This window comes from Crotalus tigris, unplaced genomic scaffold (assembly GCF_016545835.1).
Source record: "Crotalus tigris isolate CLP2741 ecotype Arizona unplaced genomic scaffold, ASM1654583v1 scf7180000017536.10889498, whole genome shotgun sequence".
In the NCBI taxonomy this organism is placed as follows: domain Eukaryota; kingdom Metazoa; phylum Chordata; class Lepidosauria; order Squamata; family Viperidae; genus Crotalus; species Crotalus tigris.
The window spans coordinates 5957827-5982511 of record NW_024096460.1 but is presented as its reverse complement, the minus strand read 5'-3'; the positions used below and the strand labels follow the sequence as shown (position 1 = coordinate 5982511).

Below are 24685 nucleotides of genomic sequence, written 5' to 3'. Positions count from 1 at the left end.
ATGTGGGAAAAGTTCTTGCTAATTTAAATGCTTTCATGTCCCGGGATTCAATTAAATATCTTTAGAATAATGAAGGAACTTGCTGAAGAGCTGTCAGGATGTCTGAGTTATCTTTGAGAGATCCTGAAGAAGGAGCCAGAGGACTGGGAAAAAGCAAATATGCTCCCCCCCTCTTCAAAAAAAGAAAGAATATCCCAGTAATAATTGGTCTGTAACCCTAATATTGATACCTGGAAAGATGTTGCACCAGATAATAAATAGGCCATTTGTAACCACCTTGAATATAACAACATGATTGCTAGCTTTGACAAAAATAAGCCACATGAGAAAAACTTTGTCTCCTTTGACAGAGTAGTTATTTTAGTGGACATGGGTAAAATTACAGATTTTGACTAGGTTCTACATGATATTCTTATTGGCAAAATATTAACATGGTTAGGTGGCACTATGATAAGCTGGGTCCACAATTAACTGTATAACTGCATTGAAAAGGGTACTGATGGTGCTACGTCAACCCTAGTCAGTGGGATCCTGGTCTTTAACAGCCATTAACATGAGTCAAGTGCATTAGATAGAAGGCAGTTGCAATTCTGGGCTACATTTGAAGAAGCATTGTATCAAAGTCATTATTCCCATCTCTTCTGACTTGCAAGATCATCACTGGTAATGTGTATGATTCTGTGCATTACATCTTCAGAAGGATATTAACAGACTATCCTTTAGAGGAGAACAACAAAAATCATTCAGGAACTTGAGAACCTGCTGTATGGAGAAATGAGATTTAGTATGGAGAAGTGAAAGCTAAGGAGAGTTGTTATGTTCAAATGCATAAAAGAGTGCTGTAAGACAATCAGGAATTCTTTGCTATTGCCCCAGAAACTAGGACCAGAAATAATAACTGTAAGTATAAGAAGCTTGGACAGTCACTTCTCAAAAATAGCTTAACTCTTTCATTGAAAATTGCAGAAATTAGACTAAATGATCTTTGTGGTTCACCCCAGTTCCACAGTTCTATGATCTTATAAACCCAGGATAATATTTACTTTAACTCTGCTCTATAGAATCTGGTGCCTCCAATTGTGCTAGATATGAGAATATTAAACTACAAGATTGGACATTTGCAGTGTACAGCATTGAATCTGGTTGCTATAGCTCAGTAATTACCTCTACTTTGTTGATGTTAGGCACTTCAAATGAAGAAGATTCCCATTTTCAGAAGAAACTTAATATTCCTTGACTTAAAGGAATATTAAGGAGCCATGATGGCACAGTGGTTACAATGCAGTATTGCAGGCTAATTCACTGCTTACTGCCAGGAGTTCAATCCTTCCGAGGTCAGTAACTTGAGGACCCAGATTGTTGGGGTCAATATACTGACTCTGTAAACCACTTAGAGAAGGCTGTAAAGCACTATGAAGTGGTATATAAGTCTAAGTCAGGGGGTCCCAACCGGGGGTGCGAGACAATATTCCAGAGGGTAGGAAAACTTGGGTTTTCAAAATTATAGTGTATATGCATAATTTGTTGCCTTTATTTCAAACTCTTGTAAGGGATGCAAGAATATATCAGAAGCATTCTAGGGGTGCGGGGTATAGAAAAGCTTGGGAGCCTCTGGTCTAAGTGCTATTGCTGTTAAAATCAGGAAATGGGCAGTACAAACTTTTTTGCCTTGTTAGTGTCCAAAAAGGCAGATTAACTAGTTTATCCAACATTCTCCTGAACTCCTGCCAGCAAAGCAGAGGGGAGGAATGTTGTTTGCAGCTCTATTTTCTCTTTTCAGACAGCTTTTGTTTTCTAACCATTTCTCCATAAAACCAGTGGGAGCCTACTACCATCACTGGCATCAGATCTATTGTTGATTACACTTTGATTTGGGATTATGCCAAGTGAAAAAATTTCAGTCCAATAGCTCCACAGTGTTCTTCTCTAGCATATTCCCTTTTTGATCCTTTCCAGAAGAAGATAGTGTCAGAAATGTCTCCTCTAAAGTCAGTCACCTTGTCTGAACCCTAAAAGGAGAATTAAACTATAGTGCCTACAACACCTTCTCATGGACCATAACAACTGCAGCCCAAATATAGTAAATTTACTATATAAATTTATTTTAATTTCAATTTCTATGGATTTAATTTATAGTTTTACAGCATGACCTTTTTATAGCCTTTCTCTTATAAACTAAAACTTCATTAGTTTTCTCATCTGGTTTTTTCCCCCTAATGCTTATCTCATTATAGTTCATCTCTCAGTCCCACTTTAATTAGTTTATCTTGAAATGGCCTACCAATAATGGCAAGATGTTATTCTTTCCAACCTGGCTCTTGTCATTTTCTAAAACTTTTCTCAGCTTAAAACTGTGACTAATAATATATCGTATATTCCGGCGTATAAGACGACTTTTGAGAGCGTCGAACTCGGGGGTCGTCTTATACGCCAAGTCATCATACACTGGAAATAAGGTAGTTTCTGGCATATAAGACGACTTTCTAGGCATGCAACTCGGCGTCGATCGTCTTATAGGCCGGAAATACCGGTAGTTTCCGGTGTATAAGACGACTTTCTAGGCATGCGACTCGGCGTCGATCGTCTTGCGACTCGGCGTCAATCGTCTTGCGACCCGGCGTCGAACTCGGGGGTCATCTTATACGCCGGGTCGCCCTATACGCCGGAATATACGGTACATTTGATTTTTGCAAGTTGGTTTATTATTAATAGGGCAAAAAACATTTTGAAATGATTTGAAAGAAAGTTTTGAAACTCAGATGAATGTAGGCTTTCTCTACTACTCAACAGACAAGACTTTTGGGGGGCTTCCAAGAGAGCTTTAAAAAGGACGCAGGACTTTTAAAGAATTCAATTTTCTTAGTGATTAAATTGGTCAAATAGAAAACATTACATATTGTATGAATTGAAGGAATGACAATAATCTATCATGAGATAAAGTGCTGGTAATCTGCTTGGCTGGCTTCAAAAAGGGGCTGGACCAATTCATAGAAGTGGTCATAGGGGATCATTGGCCTTGATGACCATGTGACTGCCTCAAAAGACCATCTGTTGGGAGACTAGTGGGCTTTCTTGTGTAGTCCCCAGGAGAACAGATTGCTAGACTAAATGGACCAGGGGTTCCAATCCAGGAGGATGTTGCTGATGTTCTAAACGTTAGAGTATTCAGGTAGTTACATTGAACAGCAAATTAGACTATTTTATAATATTGAGGAATAATTCCAATGAATTCTACCAACAAATCAAAAAGCTATAACGTAACAGTCCCATAGAAATAGTTGATTGTAAAATAAAAAAGTAAAATACTCATCTTAAAAGTCTTCAAAATGTTTATTTCCTTGTAGAAGTGAAGTGTAGGCCTAAATAGCCTAATGTTCTCTTTGTACTCAATTATATTTGTATTGGCATAGGATGAAATAGATTTATTGCTAATTTTATTAAACTTTATAACAGGCGTGAATGAATCTGTGACATCAGAAGCAGCTTCGTTAGCCTTGACCTAGCTTTCAATAAGAATTTTAAGCCAGAAATGTGGAAGATATTATTATAGATGACAACAAATCTCTGATGAGGAGCTAAAATGTCTGATAGATGTCTTTCAAAGGAGAAGAAATGCTATATAGAGAATAAGCAATTAAAATTAATTTTGTTTGACAGAATACTTTAAGTCACCTGATATACCTACTTACTTTCTTCTTAATATTGAATGTTCATTACCCTGAATTGTATTTATCAGAGCAAGAACTGAAATAATTAATGGATTCAAAGTTTTACCATTTTAGAACTTAAATGGAACTACTGTTGTAGTTAAATACTTCAGGATTTAAAGTGTGTTTCTATCCCAGTTTAAAAATGCAGCTATACCTGTGCCTAAAAAAACACTCCTTGCTACTGATTTGGAACAGATTAGTTCAGTCAAGGTTGGTTTCCAGCTTTTCTGGTTTTTGAACTTGCTGCTAGTTACAGTGTCTTGCCTCCACAACTCCGTATCTGATAGACGTTCTCTTAAAGCAGCATTCATTTATTTATTAAATAGATATTCCACTTTTTTGCACAGAGGCTCAAGGAAGTATATATAATTGTTCTCTATTGCTAGTTTTCTCACAACTACCATATACTGTGTTTCCCCAAAAATAACAGCCGGTCTTATTTTTTGTTTGCGTCCAAAAGAGGCACCAGATCTTATTTGGGGAGGGGAGGTATTTTCCACTCAGCTCTGGTACTGACAACCCCGCCCAGCTGGCTACTTCTTCTGCGGCTGAAGGAGCAGCTTCCTTCTGCAGCTGAGAATGGAGCTCTGGCCTGTATTTTGCATTCAAAGGCCTTTCTGGAAGGGCACTGTAGCTATGGATTCAATCCATAGCTCAGTTCTTGGCTGCAGTGGCCTTCCGGAAAGGCCTCTGTAAAATGCAGGCCTGGGGATGCTGCAGAAGAAATGGGCTGGCGAGAAGAGGCCTGGCTGCAAGGTAAGTGGGTGCGGGGGTAGGGCTTATATTAGGACCACCCCCCTAGGGCTAGGGCTTATTTTTTGAGTAGGTCTTACTTTCGGGGAAAGAGCTGGGTTGAGAGAGAGGAATTGGCCCAAAGTGCTTCTACATATCATAACTTCAGGAAATAATTGTAGTGATATTTTCTATTAGTGCTCTTTACAATACTGTATATTATTCCATTCTCTTGATGCAGAGGCTTGCTCAAAACACAATTATGTCAGTTTTAAAAAATTAACATAGCTATGTGTTTTTCTTAAAAATTACTGTCCAGTCGTTTCAACCACAGGGAATCTTGTACTGGGTAGTAAACCTGCTTTGCTCCTAAGTTATTACTTCTAGTAACTTCCAGGCAGTCTAAAAGTAATTTTAAAGCCAACACGGTCAACCTTAGGGTGATTTAAAAAATATCTGCTTAGTATTGGCTGGGAAATCCCCAGGAAACATCAGGATTGTAGCCCAGACTGGGAAGTTGAGAAAAAGCATTTTAACCACTTCTGTATTGCTGCCAAAAAAAATCCATTAACATGTCCATGAAGTCAGAAAGCACTTGAGTATTGCTTTGCCTATTTGATGAAGGACAGTCTTTTGCGAGTGATGAAATGTGTGGAGCATATCATGTTGATCATATATGGTTTGTCCAATTTTCTTAGAAACAATGAAATCTTTCAAGACAATTCTTTTAGATCCTCTCCTAAATCTTTTCATATCATGGGATCCTTATTCTGAAACACCTTATTGCTGAAAAGCAGAGCATTAAATGAAATGCAAACTTTCATATTACTCTGGACGAATACCGTATATAAAGGTGGTGTGCAGTGAAGTGACTGTGAAACTTTTTTTTCAAAATGGTTGCTTATTATTGTTTCATTCACAAGGAGTTGGAAGAAATATTTTGCAATTTTTCTTATTCATGCCTTATATGGATATTTTCTGGATAAAATTTCTTGAATAAAAGAAAAGCTATATTTGGCTCAATTCTACAATGATCTCTTATATTGAGACAAGAAAAGGATTCCATTGTTGTAACATCAGTTTCACTATATGCTTGAAGAATGCAAAGTAATATGATTTTCAACTACATTAAGAAGATGAAATCTGAATTCAAAAAAGGTTAGGGTATATATATTCTTAAAGTAGAGGATATATCAGCAAATATAACTAACCATGGCAAAGTTTGTATGTAACTACTAAAGTCAGAGTAACACTATGTTTTTCATTTGACTACCCTGGACCTATTCTGAAAATGAGAGACAGTGTGGTATATAAAAGTAATTCTTTTTAGGTCTTAAAGAACGTCTACATTTAATATACTGGCCACAGTTCTTAATTAGATTAATTGATTAAAAGAAACCCTATTGGGAAAAAAAGAAACCTCTGATTAATTGCACATTTATTTGAGATGAAAAAAAAAATAAAGTCCAAGTTTTTGTCTTCCATCATTTTCAGCTGTTTTGAAATTGGATACAGACTTCAATAGGATGAAGTGAAATAACTTTTTAGGGTAAAATATTCCAAGTTCTGGGATTTGTTATATGACCGGAGTGATAATCTGGTCTCATCCCCTAGACAAAAGGCATCTGGTGTTCAGGTGTCTGGTTCCAAGACCTAGAAATCTTCTCTTATTTGGAGTATTGCAGCAACCTTGAAAGAGATATTTCAGTACTTTGCAAGTGGTAAGAAGAGCACTCATTTTAAGACCTCTCCATTTTTTAAGGGTTCCATGAAAGTCTGAAAAAAACAATGCCATCAACTCCTTAAAGCAGTTGCCATTTTTTTAAAGATTATGCTGAATCCTGAAAAAAGATGCTTAATAAAGATATTAGCCTTGCACATTCCAAATCATTTTTTAAACATGTACTACCCTAAACACTCTACATTTCTTGAGAATAGAGTCCCCAGACACAATTCATAAGAACTGATTGAATGGTCTAAAAGTCACAATGCTGAAGCCTTTTCATGCATGAGTACAAAAGCCTCTAATGAGTTTTAAAAAAAAGACAATTCCAATATTCCATTAAATATAAATTTATTTTAAAATTTTAAAAAGTATTACCAAACAGAGATATTTGTGAAACAAAAGCTGCACATTAGCCTTTTTTGTTTTGGCCATTTAGTTGACAGTTATTCATAAATCAGAATTCCTGGTTAAAGCTTTTCCAAAAATTACCACGAAATAGTATATTTAGATATTAAATATTAATTAGGTGATTATTGGGAATAATGTTACTGTATTTAATTTAAATCCAATGAAGTACAAATTTAATGAAATCAGATTTAATTTTGTTCTCCCCTTCCTGGCCTTGATGGAGTCCATTCCCCAATAAGCCACTCCAAGTTCAGTCATGACCTATATTGGCCTGAGAAAAATGGTGCAGTTTAGAAGAACGTTGTATATGAACGCTTCCACTATATCTATTTATCCAATAAATAAATAAATAAAAGAAGCCATGTCTTAGTGCAGTATAAGAAACCAATCTCTATTTATCTGACTGCAACATAACCCTTTATCTTCAGGGATTGCTTAGGGCAGCAGTTCTCAACCTATGGGTCGCGACCTCATTTGGGGTCAATCGACCATTTCACGGGGGTTGCCAAGCAAGGCTGTCCGCCATTTTTTTCCCCTTTTCCGGTGGGTGCCTTACCTCCCTTGGGCTGGGCCAGCTGGTGGCCCAGCCGGTGGTCAGCCTGCTCCATCTCTGCCACTTGCCAGCTATGCCTCGACTGGCGCAGGGGGCGGCACCACGCATACGCGGCGTTCCCGGGCAGGGAAAGTCCTCAACTTATGACCGGTTGGGTAATCCTCGACTTACGACCGGTTTAGTCCTCCACTTAACGACCGGTTGGGGGTCGCGGCATTAAAAAGGTTGAGAACCACTGGCTTAGGGTATTTCTGATATGACTGTTTGTCTGTTTGGCAATGAAGATGCTGAGGAGATGGTCGTCCTCTTATGTCTGTAGTTGCTTGTAATGTTATTATGGCGTCAGGCAATTCTACAGGAGTATTTGGACCATCATGGTACAGTATGAAGACGACTTGTTCCCCACATGATCAGTGTGGGAACATTGTCCACATGCTTCTCTGTGCTTGGTAGATTTAATGTTGTTTGCTATGACTGCGAACTCTGTCAGGTTGCTCCTGTATGTCTGTGTGCTTTTAATAATATTGTTTTTCTGCTGAAATTTGCTGCAGAAACTGCACGAAAACTAAAATGCATTTCCTCTTGTAGAAGAGGTATATACCACAGTTAGGGTGCTATGATAGGCTGTAGAGTGAGCATAATATTGTGTTTCATGATGGTTTAAAAGGGGCATATAATATTTATTTGAATTTAATTTTTCTGGGCAATTACCCAATAATAGCCGTTGTGGCTCATAAGGACTTATAAAAGCCATTTACATATAAGCAATCTATGTAAAGCACCATTCTATATCGAGCACTGCCTGTGAGAAGCATTTTAACATGGATTGAAATTGTATCAGTTGACTGAAGCTGTCAGTATAGCCGCACAAATTGTCTGCATGGTAGGCGGAAACTCTTGCCCTATTTACCGAGCATGTTTTTTTCAGAGCAAAGCAAATCACTGATTGTCTAATGAGATTACTGGATAAATCAGGGAGAGTGAGTCTATGTTCATGTCAGAAAGAATTAAGTAATGTCTCTTTAGCCAGCTTCCCTTTAATGGATTACTGCATTTTCTTCACTTGACTCGTATTGAACTGATCTATGTTGAGTATTCAGATACAGTCAAATATTGCTATATTCTGAAACTAAAGAAAATGATACACTAAAATATGTCAAAAGTATCCCTTAGATTAGAGTAAATATTTGTGTATAGCCAGTTTTCAAATTATTTTGGACATAAAACTGAAGATTTAATTATTAAAAAATTAATTAATTACATGAGATAATTTTGGATAAAAAAGATTAAACCAATATTTTTATTGGTAGCAGTAGAAGCCGAGAGAGCTAAGCAAGAGAATGATCCTCAACCTCCTTTGAATAGACATGTCCCAAGCCCACGGACTCAGGCTCAGGAAAAGTTTTATGTCAAGAACAAATATCATTGAGGGTATGCAAGAACAGAATATTGGAATACTGCAGCCAATTTTGGTCACAATATCACAAAAAAGATGTTGAGAGTCTGGAAAAAAAATCAGAGAAGAGCAACTAAGATGATCAAAGGCCTGGAGACTAAAACATTCGAAGAATGGCTGCAGAACTTGGGTTTGGCTAGTCTAAAGAAAAGAAGAAATAGAGGAGATATGATAGCAGTATTCCACTATTTGAGGGACTGCCACAAAGAAGAGATTATTCACCAAGGCACCGGAGGGTAGGACAAGGGACAATGGTTGGAAACTGATCAGAGAGAGAAGCAACCTGGAATTAAGGAGAAACTTCCTGACAGTGAGGACAATTAACCAGTGGAACAGCTTGCCTCCAGAAATCACTGGATATTTTCAAGAAGAGACAGTCACTTGTCTGAGATGGTGTAGGTTCTCCTGCTTGAGCAGGGGGCTGGACTAGAAGACCTCCAAGGTCTCTTCCAATTCTATTCTATTCTAGTCTAGTCTAGTCTATTCTAGTCTAGTCTAGTCTAGTCTAGTCTAGTCTAGTCTATAATTGAATTAAAAGATGGAGGGAGGAATAACATTCGCAGAGAATGTAATCACAAGTCAATATAACAAAAACACAAAATGTAGAGAGTGGAAATTAACAGGATGAATGGAATGAAAAATAAATGTGATAAAATGTTTTGAGAAGAAGAACTGAAATAAAAACATACTTGGACATCTGCATAGGAGAGATAGTGATCTCCTGAAAAGTAAAACAGAAATCAATACTATAAATATTTGTGACAAGAAAAATATTATGAAGAGAAGTAAAATGTATTGTGAGAATTTTGAAAAAAGAAAACTGCAGGCGTAGATGAGGTAACTGAAAAAATATTAAACTATGGAAGCAGTTTGCTTATGGATTAGCTAAACAGTTAACATATATGTGAAGAATGTCTATGGAAATTCTCAGTCAATCCAGGTCATGGCTGTCCCAAAGGTGCTTTTTTCAAGAGGCAACTGGACTTCCTTGTTTTTATTTGAAAATGTTTCACTTCTCATTCAAGAAGCTTCTTCAGCTCTGACTGAAAGTCCAGTTGCCTCTTGAAAAAATGTGTGAAGACCACACATTTGCCAGATCATTGGGAGAATACCATAATTGTGGCTTTATATAAAGAGTAAAGTAAGCCAGAGGGACTGCAAAAGGTATCGTTTAATTTAATTTAAGGAATATTAATTTGCTAAGCATGCCTGGGAAATTATTTGACAGAATTCTGATTGAAAGATGCAAAACACTGGGACACTTGCTGGTTTCCTGTTCTGAGTCTTATGAAGGCAAGAAGTATTAGTGAAAGTATAAAGAAAAATTATGAACAATTCATTCCTACTAGTGCATGCCAACCTTCTCATTTATCAGTCAGAGGAGTCAAATCCAGGAAGTCCCCACTGGCACTTGCACAACATCTGCCCAACAACTTTAACATCGATTCCCAATGGAAAGCCAAATGGGTCGGTGAACTCCCAGACATAGCAAGGCATATAAATAACCCCATAAAAAAAGTGCCACATCAGCTATGGACAATCCCAAATAGGATTCGCACCTCACAAGGCATCTGCCTGAATTATCTGTATAAATGGGGCCACAGTATTCTTCCTTTAGGGACGGAGTCCAACATCAAACTGTAGATCATATCGTGACCAGTGGTAAGCTGAAGGCATATACCGGTACATTATCTGATTTTTTTTTTTAACATAAATGCTGTACTTCATTAGATGGCTTAGACATTGGTATTTGAACATAGATTTTTTTAAAAATATATATTTTATTATGTTTTACTAATCTAGGTGAAATGTTAATATATATTGCTATTCCATGTATGATATGCTATATGCTAAATAAATAAATACTAGGAATATATAATTTATGTACTGCATGGTGTCTGCCAAGGGGTTCCTAAATTTTTACCACCACAATTCCCTTTAGTGTAATCTTAATACACACAGCTCCCCTAAAATCAAAACACCAAAATGAACTCAAATGAATAATGAAAACAATGCAAGGAAATTTTGGGAAAGGAAGATTTATTGCAATAATGTAAATAAAAGCTTGTTTACACTTCCTCCAATATGTCTCACAGTTTGGAAACTCTGGGGTATTTAAATCAGAATTTTGCTCTTCAGTAGGTCGTTTAGAAATGAATAAAAGAATGTGAGAAAGAACATTTATGTGTGCCTGTTATGGTTAAAGAAGTATGTGATGATAAATAAAGGTGAATTATGGAATGTTTTGCACAAATTTGGGGAATTTAGATTGGTTGCTGAATGCAGTGAAAGCAATTTGATGGATGTAAATCATGCAGAAAAATAAATTCCATGCTTGAGGAATGGTTCAACATGAACAGAGAAAAGACAAGGGCACATGATGTCACCTTAATTGCATTTATGAATAAATGTATAAGCAATGCTTTTGGAAATATTAGAGATGAATGTTTATCTGTTATGCAGATAGTGCTATGTAGTTGGCTGAGAATGTTAGTGATTTACAGTTAATGTTATGTAGACTGAATGCTGCAGTTTGGAGTAGGGTTATGAAAATTAATGTATTCAAGGCTGAGACAGTTCTTCTTGACATAGAAAATTGATTGAAATATTGTAAGTTAGCATAAAAGATGAAAAATTAGGCCAAATAAATGAATTTGTGTACAGTGAGAATGTTCAATAAAAATGGAAAAATGGATGGAGAAATTTTAAGAGATACAAATGTTATGGAAAGACAATTGGTAGTATGGAGAGAGTGATTTGTCCCCAAAAATGTTTGAATATAAGAACGTGCTTATACCTAGTTTGCTTAGTAAAAATAAGGGATGGGTATTGTAGGAGAAACATAACAGTAAATTACGTGCAGTAAAAATAGTAAAACATGAAAACATAGAGTTCAAAGTTAATGGGCATGAATGATCGTGGATTGAATATACAGGAAATGCTCATTTACCCAATGCAATTGGACCAGCAACTCCATTACTTAGTGGTGCAGTTGTACAATGAAACATTAAGTGACTACACCCAATTTACAATATCAGTTCCAGAGATTAAGAGAATCACCTGAAGTTATTAAGTGTGACCGTGACTTGCAATTTCCTGCTGGCTTCCCCACTGACTTGGTTTGTCAGAAACTGGCTATGAAGGTCACAAATGGCAATCATGTCACTGCAGGATGCTGCGAGCATTATAAATGTGCACTTGTGGCCAAGTGCCCAAATCCTGATTCTGTGACCATGGGCGTGTGCAATAGTCACAACTTTAAGGGCCAGTCATAAATCTCCATTTTTAGCACCATTGTAACTTTGAATGGTGGCTGAAAGAGTAGTTGGTAAGTGAAAACTACCTGTAAAAGTAAGTGACTTTTATAAGAGAAATACATGAAGCTGGTTGGTCATGTGGAGAGACTGAATGAGGATCAAACTGCAGGACAAATATATATCATGAATGAATGAGTTGAAAGAAAGCACAAAATGAGAAAGTCTTGGTTGATGGAAATTGATAATATGGAAAAATTGGTAAAGGAATTAGTATAAACTAAATTCAGTTAGTCCTTTTTTCTTATCTTCTGCTCTTAATTTCTTTCACCTACCAATTTTTGCTGGTAAGGAACATGTCACACAGTTACCGTTATGAACTTCTTTTTGTTCTCAAAAAGAGGCTTTTCATACACATCAAAATAGATATAGATTTTTTTACTGACAACTTAAAGATGAGTTATTTCTGTAGAAACAATAGACATGGATGCACTTGTCAAAAATGGTTAAAGGAGATACATTTTTGAAACTGAAAAATACCTCTGCTCAACTCAGTGTCATTATCTTTGTCATTGCAATAAGAATCATGTGCAATTTCAGATTCATAATAGCACAGTAACAGCCTTCAGTCTTAAAAGAATTATCTTATAGGTAGAAACATGAGACCTCTATTGTACTGTTTTAAAAGATTCCAAGACTGAATAACCCAATCCACACATCTTAAAGCTGCCAAGTTTGACAAACCCTGGTTTAGAAGAAAGTAAAGAGTAGCAGACAAACTGGACCACAACTTGAGTCAGTACAAGCTGGAAATCATTACTTTCAATGTAAGAGCAGGAAAAATCTGGGCAGGGATTGCATTTGCAATGCTTCAGAGGTTGAATAGAAGACAACATTCATTCCTGAGCTCCAGAAATAATTAGGGGCTCATACTAACAATGGAAGTAGAAATGTCATTAGGAATAAATGGGAGTACAATCATTATCATTGGGGAGAATATATCTTTAGCAGACTGAACAGATCTTAATCAGTGAAGTGCTAATACACTTCTTGTTTAAAAAAAGGAGAAAGTGCTTGCCATACAGGGTGAGGCAACTAAAGTCACAAAAATATATATTTATTCAATGTAGTTCCTAAATAAATGAACACAAGCAACAGAATTATCAATACTGTGGGAGGATATTTGTGAATTGTTCAGTTAAGACATAAACAATTAGACCCTTCCCTTTTTAAAAAAAACTGAATGATTTGGGGGATTTTTCCCCTCAAAGCCCCCAACTATATTACTTGCAAATGTTATGTTTAAATGTCAACAGCTGTTTCTATTTGAGAAACTGGCGTATGGAGGATATGATCTGAAGTAAAGAGATAGTTGGCTAGAAGTTTTTAAACCAGCCCACAAATTCAATTTTTCCGCTGATTTGCTCCTTCCTTTCTTCTATGCATGGGGTTGCAGCCACATGTTATGTATCTGGAAGCCAGAAGGGTTGTGGCTAATGTGTGTGGCTAATAGAGAATCCATAACAAGGAAGGGGAAGTTGAGAATCTCTCCTCTCCACCAAACATCCCTCTTCTCTCTCCTCAAACTGCTTTTCAAAAGACTCAGTGGCGGTCAAAATTTGATGGCAACAGCATGCCCGAGAGATATGCGTAAAAGTAGCAATGTAATTTATACTATCATCCAGAATATGTGAACTAGAATACCTTACATTTTATTAATAGTTGCATATTAATCTTGTATGCTAACATCTATATCCTGTTCTTATTCCAATATCTATGGAGATTCTCAGTCATCTAGATCACGGTTGTCCCAAAGGTGCTTTTTTCAAGAGGCAAACAGACTTTCTGGACAAAGTCCAGTTGCCTCTTGAAAAAAGCACCTTTAAAAAAAGCATCTTTGGGAGCCCAAAAGCTCAAAAAAAAAAGCATATTCTTTTGAGAGCAACTTTAATCCTATGGAATAGGGTAAGAGATAATGAGTCAAGTCCAAATCAGCCTGTGAGATACTGACTCTGAGTAAAAGTGCACTGTGGGGAGTCCTGGGGCTGAACAAATATAGATGGGAAAGGAAAGAGAGCAATGCATAGAAACCAAGACTGCTTGTTTCCAATGAAAAATGTAACTAACCTTTACATAAACAGTACAGCATTTGAACAAGGATTAAAATGACATTGTAGATACAGTTTCTTCATTTGAGACTTTTATTAGCTGGATTTGACCTAACATGAATTTAGACCAGCGGTTCTCAACCTGTGGGTCGCGACCCTTTTGGGGGTCGAACGACGCTTTCACAGGGGTCGCCTAAGACCATCGGAAAAGACATATTTCTGATGGTCTTAGGAACTAAGACACCGCTCTTCTATCCGGCTGCCACCGCCCTCCTCCTCCTCCTCCTCCGCGGCTCCTCCGCCTCCAGGGTGCCCTTCTCCTCTGACAGCGCCTACTCCTGCTGCCGCAGCACCATCCCACAACGGCCATGCCGACTCCGAGCTGCTGGCCGGGAGCCGGGCTGACTCCCAGCTGATTCCCAGGAGCCGGTCAGACAAGCGGAGGCTGGGCCGACTCCCAGCTGACGTGCGCACGCCGGGTCGATTCTCAGCTGGCTATCAGGAGCCAGGCAGTGAGTAGCGGCCCCGCCAGTTCCCCACCAAAGTCTGGATGCCGACCCGACTCCCAGCTGACTGTCAGGAGTCGGGCGATGCTCATGGGGGCCATGCGGACATTGGCAGGCTGCTGGCTACGTCCTCCCCATCTCCCGGCTCATGGCAAGCACAGGGGCTTGACACACGCCCCCGACACTGCCCCGGGCTGGCTCAGCTGCATGGGCGGCCGGTCCGAGCTGGGTCTGGGCTGCTGCTGCCGCCTCTGCTGACTGAGCTGTAGCGCCAAGCTGGTCCCCACGCCTCCTGGTTGCCCGGCCGCGTTCCGCCCCGGCCACCCTCCGTCCCGCACCGGAGCTTTCCCCGAGCCGCCCGGCCCGCCTCCCTCACCATCAGAGGCCTCCTTGGCCCTCTGGTGCCCGGCGCGGCCCTGGGGCTGGTGGGCAGGAGCGACTCCTTCCTGGCTCGCCAGGCTCCAGGCCTCAGAAGCAGCCAGGCAGTGGGGAAGAGGGCGATGCCCGCATGTGCGTCAGAGGCCAGCCGGACAGGCCGGGAGGAGAGAAGAGGCGCCTTCTGAGAGGGAGCTGGCACTCCGGCCGTGCCCCTCTTGCATGTGATGAGTCAGGGAAGGGTCGTGGTGGTGTAGGGCTGCGCGGCGTGGAAAGGGGCTCCCACGATCCCGCCGCTGCGATGGTGCTCAGGAGGCTGGAGGGGCGGGCAGGTCCCGGGGGGGCAGCTGAGAGAGGGCAAGATGTGCCGGGATGAGGATGGGGGGCTCCAGACTACCATCCCCAGCAGCCCTAAAAAAGCACTGTGGAAGAGTGGGGAATGCTGGGAGTTGCAGTTCATCACCATCTGGGAAAACATGACTCTCCAAAGATCCTTCCTTCCTTCCTTCCTTCCTTCCTTCCTTCCTTCCTTCCTTCCTTCCTTCCTTTCCTTCCTTCCTTTCTTCCCCCTTCAATCTCCTTCCTTTTCCATCTCTTTCCTTTCCCCTTCAATCTTCCTTCCTTCCTTCCATCTCCATCTCCATCCCTTCCCCTTCAATCTTTCTCCTTCCTTCCTTCCTTCCTTCCTTCCTTCCTTCCTTCCTTCCTTCCTTCCTTCCTTCCTTCCTTCCTTTCCCCTTCAATCTTCCTTCCTTCTCCTTCCCTCCCTCTCAACATTTTTGAGCAAGGAAGAGTAAGCTTCTCCAGCGAGCATTGCTATATTGTTTTTGTGATTAATCACTATGCTTTAATTATGTTCAATTCATAACAATGAAAATACACCCTGCATATCAGATATTTATTTATTTATTTATTTATTTATGAGACTTATATACCGCTTTAAGTGCAAGCACTCTCTAAGCGGTGTACACCAGTAAGCAATGTATATATATATTTACATTGCCCCCAACAATCTGGGTCCTCATTTTACCTACCCCGGAAGGATGGAAGGCTGAGTCAACCTTGAGCCGGTGAGATTTGAACCGCTGACCTGCTGAACACAATCAGCTAAAGTGGCCTGCAGTACTGCACTCTAACTGCTGCGCCACCTCTGATATAATACTTATGGCCAATCACAGGATGCGACAAACTTAAAACTAATTTTAAGAGCTCAACAACACAGATGCCCTGAAGACAGAAATTTAATACTCCTATAGTAAAATTACAGTTATGAAGTAGCAACGAAAATAATTTTATGGTTGGGGGTCACCACAACATGAGGAACTGTATTAAAGGGTCGCAGCATTAGGAAGGTTGAGAACCACTGATTTAGACAAACAATACTGTTCTTTACATTTTGGATTAAGCCACAAAGGGGTTTGTTTGGTTTGGTTTTGAGCAAAGTGTGAGCCCAGCCATTTCTCAGGGGAAACAAACTATGACTTAGTGTGATATGTGAATCTCTTTGAAGATGTGGAAGAGAATTCAAGGTTTCTTAATTCAGAGAGTTCACTCTGTATGTTAGAAGAATACATATCACAGGACTTTTGATGGTTTTATGTTTTATGTGAGCATTTTAATTATATTTTAATTATTTTATTTTTGTTGAGTTTAGCCAATTAACTCAGTCAGTATCAATTAAAAGCATATATGTAATCTAATAAATGCAGTGGTGTTTCATTTAGCTTGCCCTTGCTTCTTTCCAGTTTCAATTGCTCCAATTATTTTATTTTGATCCACTCTCATCCCATCAATTTTACAATATAATCATTTTGACTGGGAAATGTGGGAGTTGAAACACATCTATAAAGATTGAAGAAAGCAATACTAATGGAATTTCTCATTCTTAAAAGCCAACCCGCATAGTTGAAGTAGCCTATATTTCGAAAAGAGTGAAATATTCTAGATAGTGTAAAGGTAGCAAATATTCCAATATGGTTAGAAATTGCTATTATAGAAAGCAGCAGAGCTAAATGTTGGATATAGAAAATACAGATGTATGCTTCATTATGAAGCATTATTTTCCACTACACAAATGTACAAGAAGAGAACAAAACAAATGAATGGTTTTAACTTGTGCATTTCTAGGAAGATACAGCAAAAGTGGCTGTTTGCCAAGGAGAACACCAGACGTTTCATGTTTATTTCAGTTAATGTAATTCTGTCTCAAGCATTACATTCTAAATTATGTTAGAGCATAAGATTACCTGAATGCAGAATGGACAGAAAATCTACTATATTAACCAGACTATTTAAAAAAAACCCTGCACCATTATTGAAGTAGTTGAACAGGCAATAGTGCCTCACTGGGGAAATAACATGTATTTTAAGCCACATATACAGTAGTGTATTTGTTTGTTTGCTTGAATAATCTATATTTATGTCTCTTATTTATATTTTACCCCACCTTATGTGACTTTGTATGCAAACTATAAATTGTAATACATTTATTTAGTCATTCATTCCTTTAGAAGAGATAGATAATAGGTACTGTGGAGAGATACCCGTAATTGTTTAGGGAAAAACTAAATTGCCCATAGGCCCTTTCTAAATCTAATTAACAGGACAAACAATTCTTTTTAGTGAAAATGCATTTGGAGATAGGCTAAGTTAATGATGAAGTCAGCATTGTTCTAACATTGTTACATGCCTTGTGCATAATACTTGATGCTGGTCTCTAATTTTAAAGTTAATGTCTGGTTTTATTACATAAAACAGTGCTCAGTTTTTAGTTTCTAATAGTTTGAAGCTTTTTTTAGTGCTTTTGTTAATGCGGTACATCACCACAAGTACTTATGGAGCAGACGGAAGAGCAAAAAATAATCTACATTTTTAAAAGGACATGATAATTGAGGCAGTAATTTTTTTTTTCATAAAGTTCTCATTGTTTGAGGAACAAGGATTTTACTGCTGCTGTTGCACAGTGTAACATTACTGATCCATCTCTGGGTGTCTGAAAGACTCTTCTTGGGCTTCAGAAATAAAACCATCCGTACCAACATCAAGGGTGCTAATGTCACAATGCTACAATTTAAAGATTTTGTAATCATAATCATCCATTATTATCTACTCTGATGAAACATGTATTGTGACATCATGACACAACTCCACTTTTTCATACTTATATTGTAACATTGCACACTGGTACTTAAGGCAAGACACAGCTTGTTGTGGTGATTAAAGCCACTGGCGTAGATAGCAGGAGACTAAGTTCCAATCGTCCTTTAGGCACAGCCAACTGCCCAACCCTGGGCCTGGGAAGGAGACAATGGAAAACCACTTCTGAAAATATTGCTAAGAAATCTGGATAGTTATCAGGAGTCATTAAAGAGCAGAGTTTGCATTGCAGCCTTTCATTGTATATTTGACATTTGTCTTTCCTTGCCCCTTCTAAATGCCTATGTTCATATTACATGGTCCTCAAATCCTCAGCCATGGCCTTTGAAACTAACACCATTTCCATTTGCCCCACCCCACTTCCCCATTTAGCTATCTTTGAGCTAAAGCCATTTGAAAAATAACTGTTAGCAATATACTTGAGGGAGAAATATTTAAAGTAAAAATAGTGTTTTTAATCGTATGTGCATATTTCAATATTTCAAGATCAGGCTTTTTCCCTTTTCTTCTTTTCCTTTTTAAATCAGCATTTTTTAAAAAAAATGTACAGAAAAATAAATATACATTGTATGAAAGAAGTACAACTAATTGGTTGATAGATACTGTAAATATAATATCTGTGTGAGAGTTCATGCATGTTTGAGAGAGAAAGAGAAATCAGCGTTTTAGAAAAATAACTAAATTGAGCTGAATATCTACACTACAGAGAACTTCTAATTCCTTAGCATATATAACTGCTTAGATTAGTCTCATGTCCCCAGAAAACCTCTATGACCTCTGTTCAATTGGGCACATCACATGAAATTCTAGCTCATTTAACAGGAAGATGCTAGGAATAGTCTCTTGTGGTGATGTAACAACAGTGAGCTTTCAACATAGTTAAAAATCTCTCTTCTCTCTTTCCCGCTAAGCTTTAATTAAATTTATTTATTTTCAGAAAATATCTTGCATCTGCATTTTACCGAGAAGTTTAAACCTCTGAAATCAGAAATGGGGAACTCCAAATGTTATTGGATTCTGTTTTCACTTCGGTCTGATTGCCCAGTGATTAGAAGGTAATGGGAAATTGTATGTTAAAAGCACACAGAAGCCACAGGTTTCCCACATCTTTGCTTTAATTGAATACTGGAGTGTTTCTGATGATAGTGGTGATAGGGAAGGACTGATATAATTTGCATTAAGATTCTGCAATTGGAAAAATGAAGTACGTTAGAATCCACAATGCTTCTCCTGAGCAAAATAAGCCAAGTGGCTTAGGTGACAGAGGGGATAAAAACAGAATCATATAACTGGGTTAGGTCATGCAGTTCTTGAAGTATAGTAAACAGCAGATTGAATTTCGGCTAAAGAAAAACTAAGGAACACATTGTGGGAAATCTAGAGACCATATTTGGTTTGGCTTTTGCATTGAGGGAGAGGGAAAACAGAATCACCCACTCACTGTGGTGGATCACATTAGAATAATTTGATCCTTTTTCCAAATGGAAGAAGAGTTGGCAAGATTCTAGCAACAACACAATCCATTTTGCACAAGAAAAAAATAACCATCCAGGCCCCAGTCCTGCACACATATTTAGGTACTTCATGCAAAGAGATAAAAACAGGATAACATATACCTGGCTTATTTGCATATTACTGAGAAACAGAAGATGTTTCTTTAGCTGACAACAACTCTTTACATATTGTTGTGTTTATATCACATATAGACCAATTTTCCTCAACAGGTCACACCCATACACATATGAAATATATTTGCATGGTTCACACATGTACTTCCCATTATACTTCATCATATCTACAATCCTGTCCAGGATGACCACCATATGAATTCTGTGGTCAAGCAGAAACACGAACCTTTCTAATCCAAGTCCAGGTTCTTAAATATCAAACTACTGATATTGATTAAACTAGACATCATGGCGGTCTCAGCAAGCAAAGCCTAAAATCTTCTCCATATGTTGGGTAGTGGGACTAATGGCAGCTGATCAGCCCTGTAATTTATCTGCTGTATCTATCTTTCAACCTCAAACCCAGTTTTAGAAATGATCAATTTCCTTTTGAATGCAAATAAGCAAACTTTCAGTTCAGAATTTTTTTCCATAATAATCTCCAGACATCCTCCAAACCTTATAGAAGCCAAAACACAAAAGGATGTATCTATTGATCTATTCAAAGCAGTCATTACCTTGTTGCTTCAATAAATAGAGATGCTTGCTTTCCTTTGGTTCTTTCTCATACCATTAATTTTGTCTTAAATATATTTTTCAAAGGAACAACTGGAACAGACTGCAGATTGTCTCTATTGTGATCACCTAAAAATAGGACAGAATTATTCAAATCCCATGGATACCTATCTTTTTGCCTCTTGTCATATAATAGGATGACATAAACTTCATTGTTAAAGACCAGCTTTTGATTACTCATATTAAAAGGACAATCAATAAAGAAAAACCTCAAACAATTAAACCAATCTAAATAATTTTTAATAAAATTAAAAGAACTATCTCAGGGCTTTTCAACCTTTTCACCCATTGTACCACTTTTAAGATATGGCAACATCCAAGTACCACCAGTCACCTAGCAAGGTGTCAAAAACATGATGACCAAAAAAAAAAAAAAAGGAAAAAAGTGATAAAGTACAGATAGTCCTCGACTTACAACAGTTTGCTTAGTGATTGTTCGAAGTTATAATGGCACTGAAAAAGTGCCCCCCAAGCCACAGCCGAGGAAGACGCCTGCCCGCCCGATGGCGCTCTTCCTCCTGTCCGAGGTTTTCATTGTGAGCATTTCTATTGAGGATTGGCAGCGGAGGTGGGGTGGGTGTTTGGTTTTTATTCCCCTTATCTGCTGGATTGTTGCAGCAGGTTTTGGTCACTTCACATGACCCTGGGACACTGTGATCGTAATAAATATGAATCAGTTGCCAAGCATCTGAATGTAAATCACAAGACCCTGGAGATGTTGCAGCATTCCAGCTGATCGGTGGTTCTTCTGGGCTCAGCAGAAGTGCCAGGATCAGTGCTGCTTTCCAGCTGATTGGTGCTTCTTCAGGACTCAGCAGAAGCACCAGGATCAGCACCGAGCTACAGCTAGAGCCTGGAACTGATCCTGGCGCTTCCACTGAGCCTGACAGCCCTGTAGCTCCAGCCATCTCTCGCTCAGGCTTGTGCAGTGCTGCCACCAGTTTAGCTCATTCCCCTCCCCCACTATTTTTCTAGGATGGTCGCGTACCACCTGCCAGGTGCCAATGTACCACAGGTGGTACCCATACCACTGGTTGAAAAGCCCTGAACTAGCTCACTCTCTGAAACATAAAACTCCCAAACACCAATAGCAGAATTTCTGTGGAGCACAAATTAAAACCACTAATAAGTGGAGAATGTTCTCTTTGTTCAATCCATCAAGGTAATGGGACATTGAGCAATGATTCTAAGTTTGTGTGCCAGCCCATATAGTATGGGCAACCCAATAATACATTTATAGTTGTCTCAATTTCCCCACCAGGCAGAGGCAGAAATATGTTTGCATTTGCATAGTATTATATTCTCCACATCATTACCATATATAGCACAATGTAAAAGTTGGCCAAAGAAAAGGGAAACCAAGATAGCAACTAGATAATAATTATAGCAGTTTGGAAGTTATTTAGGATTTTATACAAACTATTTCATGAATGTAAAGTTATCTGAGTTCACTGGGAACTTTATAGAGATCTGAGAACAGGTTTTTTTTTTCTGTGCAACTTCTAGCAGTTTTTGACAATTAATGCCATAAATCTGAGTTGGTCCTTACTGCTGTGAATATGAGCTGTAGTACAACACAAGAAAAATGGATTTATAATGCAGTATAGACTTCATAATATTCCCAGAGTGATGAGTCAGGACACTGTATTTTATTATAATCTCAGGAAAGCCATCAACACAAACAAGGTAGGAATCAGTGCAAAAGGTCCATTAAAAAAGAAAAAGAAAACACCATAGTTTTGCTACTATACACTAGGTTACTCCCACAACTTTGTCTCTAAAGTAGAAATATATATCCTGCAATCTTAAGAACCCTTGCCTTTAGATTGCCATTTTTCATGTCACAACACGAAGAATCAAATATAAGAAAAGAAATGCTACCTGTAATTTAAGACATGGGAGTAAAATCAGTTTTTGTTTTTATGTTGGTCTGCTCACATTTTAAATATAGTCATGGTACTCCACTCAAGTTGTGATCCTTGGCTTGAAAAAAAGATAGGGGAATAGTATTCCTTGATTCCTAATACTGGATGGGGAATTCTGGGAAGTTGCCAAGGTTGAGAAACATTGCTTTAACCCATGGGCCACAAACACCCAGTTCCCTATCTCTCTCCTCTATTTACTTGTCTAAGAATTGTGAATTCTGGTAAGGGAAAAATACATCTGTTTCTCACTGATTAGAGATTTTCCAATTAAATTTGAAACAATTGGTATTCTGAGATCTCTCAACTATATTTGTAATATTTCTAGTCCATTCATTATTAATTTAGTTTCATTTTTCCAGATCCTCAATAACTATGATGTCTCATTTGTATTACTATTCATAATAATGGCAGGCATCTAAAGACAGACACACTCAGAGATATTAAACAATTACAGATATGATTATCATATTGCCATCCTGTAATGTCCACCATTCATTTTCCTAATATGACATAGTTTGAATTATGGGCTATCGAAGACAATACTTGAGTGCTTTCAAGGCTTAAAAACTGTCCCCTGAATCATGGCTCATTGTGCTTATGGGTGTGAACAGATGCAGGCATGCACCTGTGTGGTTCCAGAAAAAACTAGGGCGGTTTCACTCAAATACTGACATTAAGATTCAAAACCTGATGTTCCTCATGTAAAATCCCTACCAAATGACTCAACTAGAGGGAGTCGTCCACTTACAAACATAACTGAGCCCAAAATTTCTGTTGCTAAGCAAGATAGTACTTTTGTCCCATTTGACGACCTGTCTTGCCACAGTTGTTAAGTGAGTCACTGCAGTTGATAAGTTAGGAACACGGTTGCTAAATGAACCTGGCTTCTCCCATTGGCTTTGCTTGTCAGAAAGGAGCAAAAGGGGATCACAGGACCCCGAGACGCCGCAACCGTCAAAAATCTGAATCAGTTGCCAAGCGTCCACATTTTGATCACATGACCACGAGGATGTTGCAATGTTGTACGTGCGGAAAACAGTCATAAGTCACTTTTTTTCAATGCTGTTGTAACTTCGAATGATTGTTAAATGAACAGTTGTAAGTTGAGGGTGACCTGTATTGAAAAATAGAAGTGGGAAATGCAGAGTCTTTGGTGTTTTCTGAGCTTGGTTATTTTCTTGCAGACATTTCATTAGCAAAGTAGGTAACATTATCATTGCTAGTCTAACACTTATGATACTATCTAGTTTGATAATGAAATGTATGCAAGAAAACAACCAAGGACCCTGCAGTTCAATCCTGAGCTACAAATATTTTAGCCATTCTTCTAGCTTTATGCATACCTACTCACCTGATTTCATGTATTATGTATTATAATATATAATATGCCTTTGGAATCATTGTCAAAAATATTGTAAACTCAATAGTTTGCTTGCTATTAGAAGCATTCGTACAAGAGACATTCCTCCGTGGAGGCTTTTAACCAGACAATTTGCCTAATGTTAAATCTGTTGCTTGGCGTGTCTCCTAGTAAAGTACACTTTATGTCATTGTGGGGGACAATGACATAAATTCTATTACAACTTTTAAAAGCCTTCTTTTAGAAGCAAACATAAAAGAAGAGTATATTTGGGGTCAAGGAACATTATGTTCAACAGACTGGAACAGTTGCTTGGTAGGTAAGTCTGAACATAATAGAATGGCCATAATATATTAAAGCAGTATTTTTTTTCATTTAGTGGCAGAGCATGACAAAAGAAAAAGAGAGACAGAGAAAAAAAAATCCAACCCTGTGCACACATGATTACAATGCATATCCCAGTCTTTTTCTGTAGAAGACAAAATATAGTCCCTTTCTCTTTTTTTGAGTTTACCTCGTTATGACCTTACCTTTACTATCAGCTAAAGTAAGAGTATGTGATTTGGATTCATGACTGAGACCATATACTAAAAGGCTCTGGAAAATTCATTCGACTATACACACACACACACACACATACACACACACACACACACCCCACACACACTGAGTTGTAACTTCAATTACTCCAATAGGACTGCAGGAGATGAATTTTTAGAAAATCATTTGTGCGCACTCTGGCAGCCTAGCAACAATTCAATTGTATCTCTAGCTTTAATATTCCAGTGTTTATAGTGGACCTCATATATTTCACTTAAAAAGATATGAAGAGTAGAGAGAAACCACAAGGCCATGTTCAAACCAGCACATATCTTCAAAGTTTTCTACCCTTTGCAACATGAAATCTGGTTTTACTGCAGCTTCTTAATGTATATTAGTAGAAAAGACAAAAGAGCGTTCAGAAAATTGTACATTTACAGTACAGACTTCTTGTATGCTGTCCATTCCATAAATCTGATCAAAGCTTGGCAAATATGAAAAGATATATTTATATCTTCAAGATATATTTATGTCTTCAAAATATATGCAAGGACATGATAGAAATCACTTTTAGTGGATAACCTTCCTTTGACCATGCATAAGGATGTTTCTTCCTGGTCCTTCTAGAACAGT

The 24685-nt window shown here is 38.2% G+C and overlaps 1 long non-coding RNA gene across 1 annotated transcript in view; it reads left to right on the top strand.

Annotated features, from left to right (window-relative positions):
- LOC120307553 overlaps positions 1 to 24685 on the top strand; it is a 60068-nt gene that overhangs the window by 4705 nt on the left and 30678 nt on the right. Inside the window, exon 2 of the long non-coding RNA XR_005556580.1 lies at positions 18922 to 19039. This is a non-coding gene — a long non-coding RNA (uncharacterized LOC120307553). The remainder of the gene's footprint in view (positions 1 to 18921; positions 19040 to 24685) is intronic.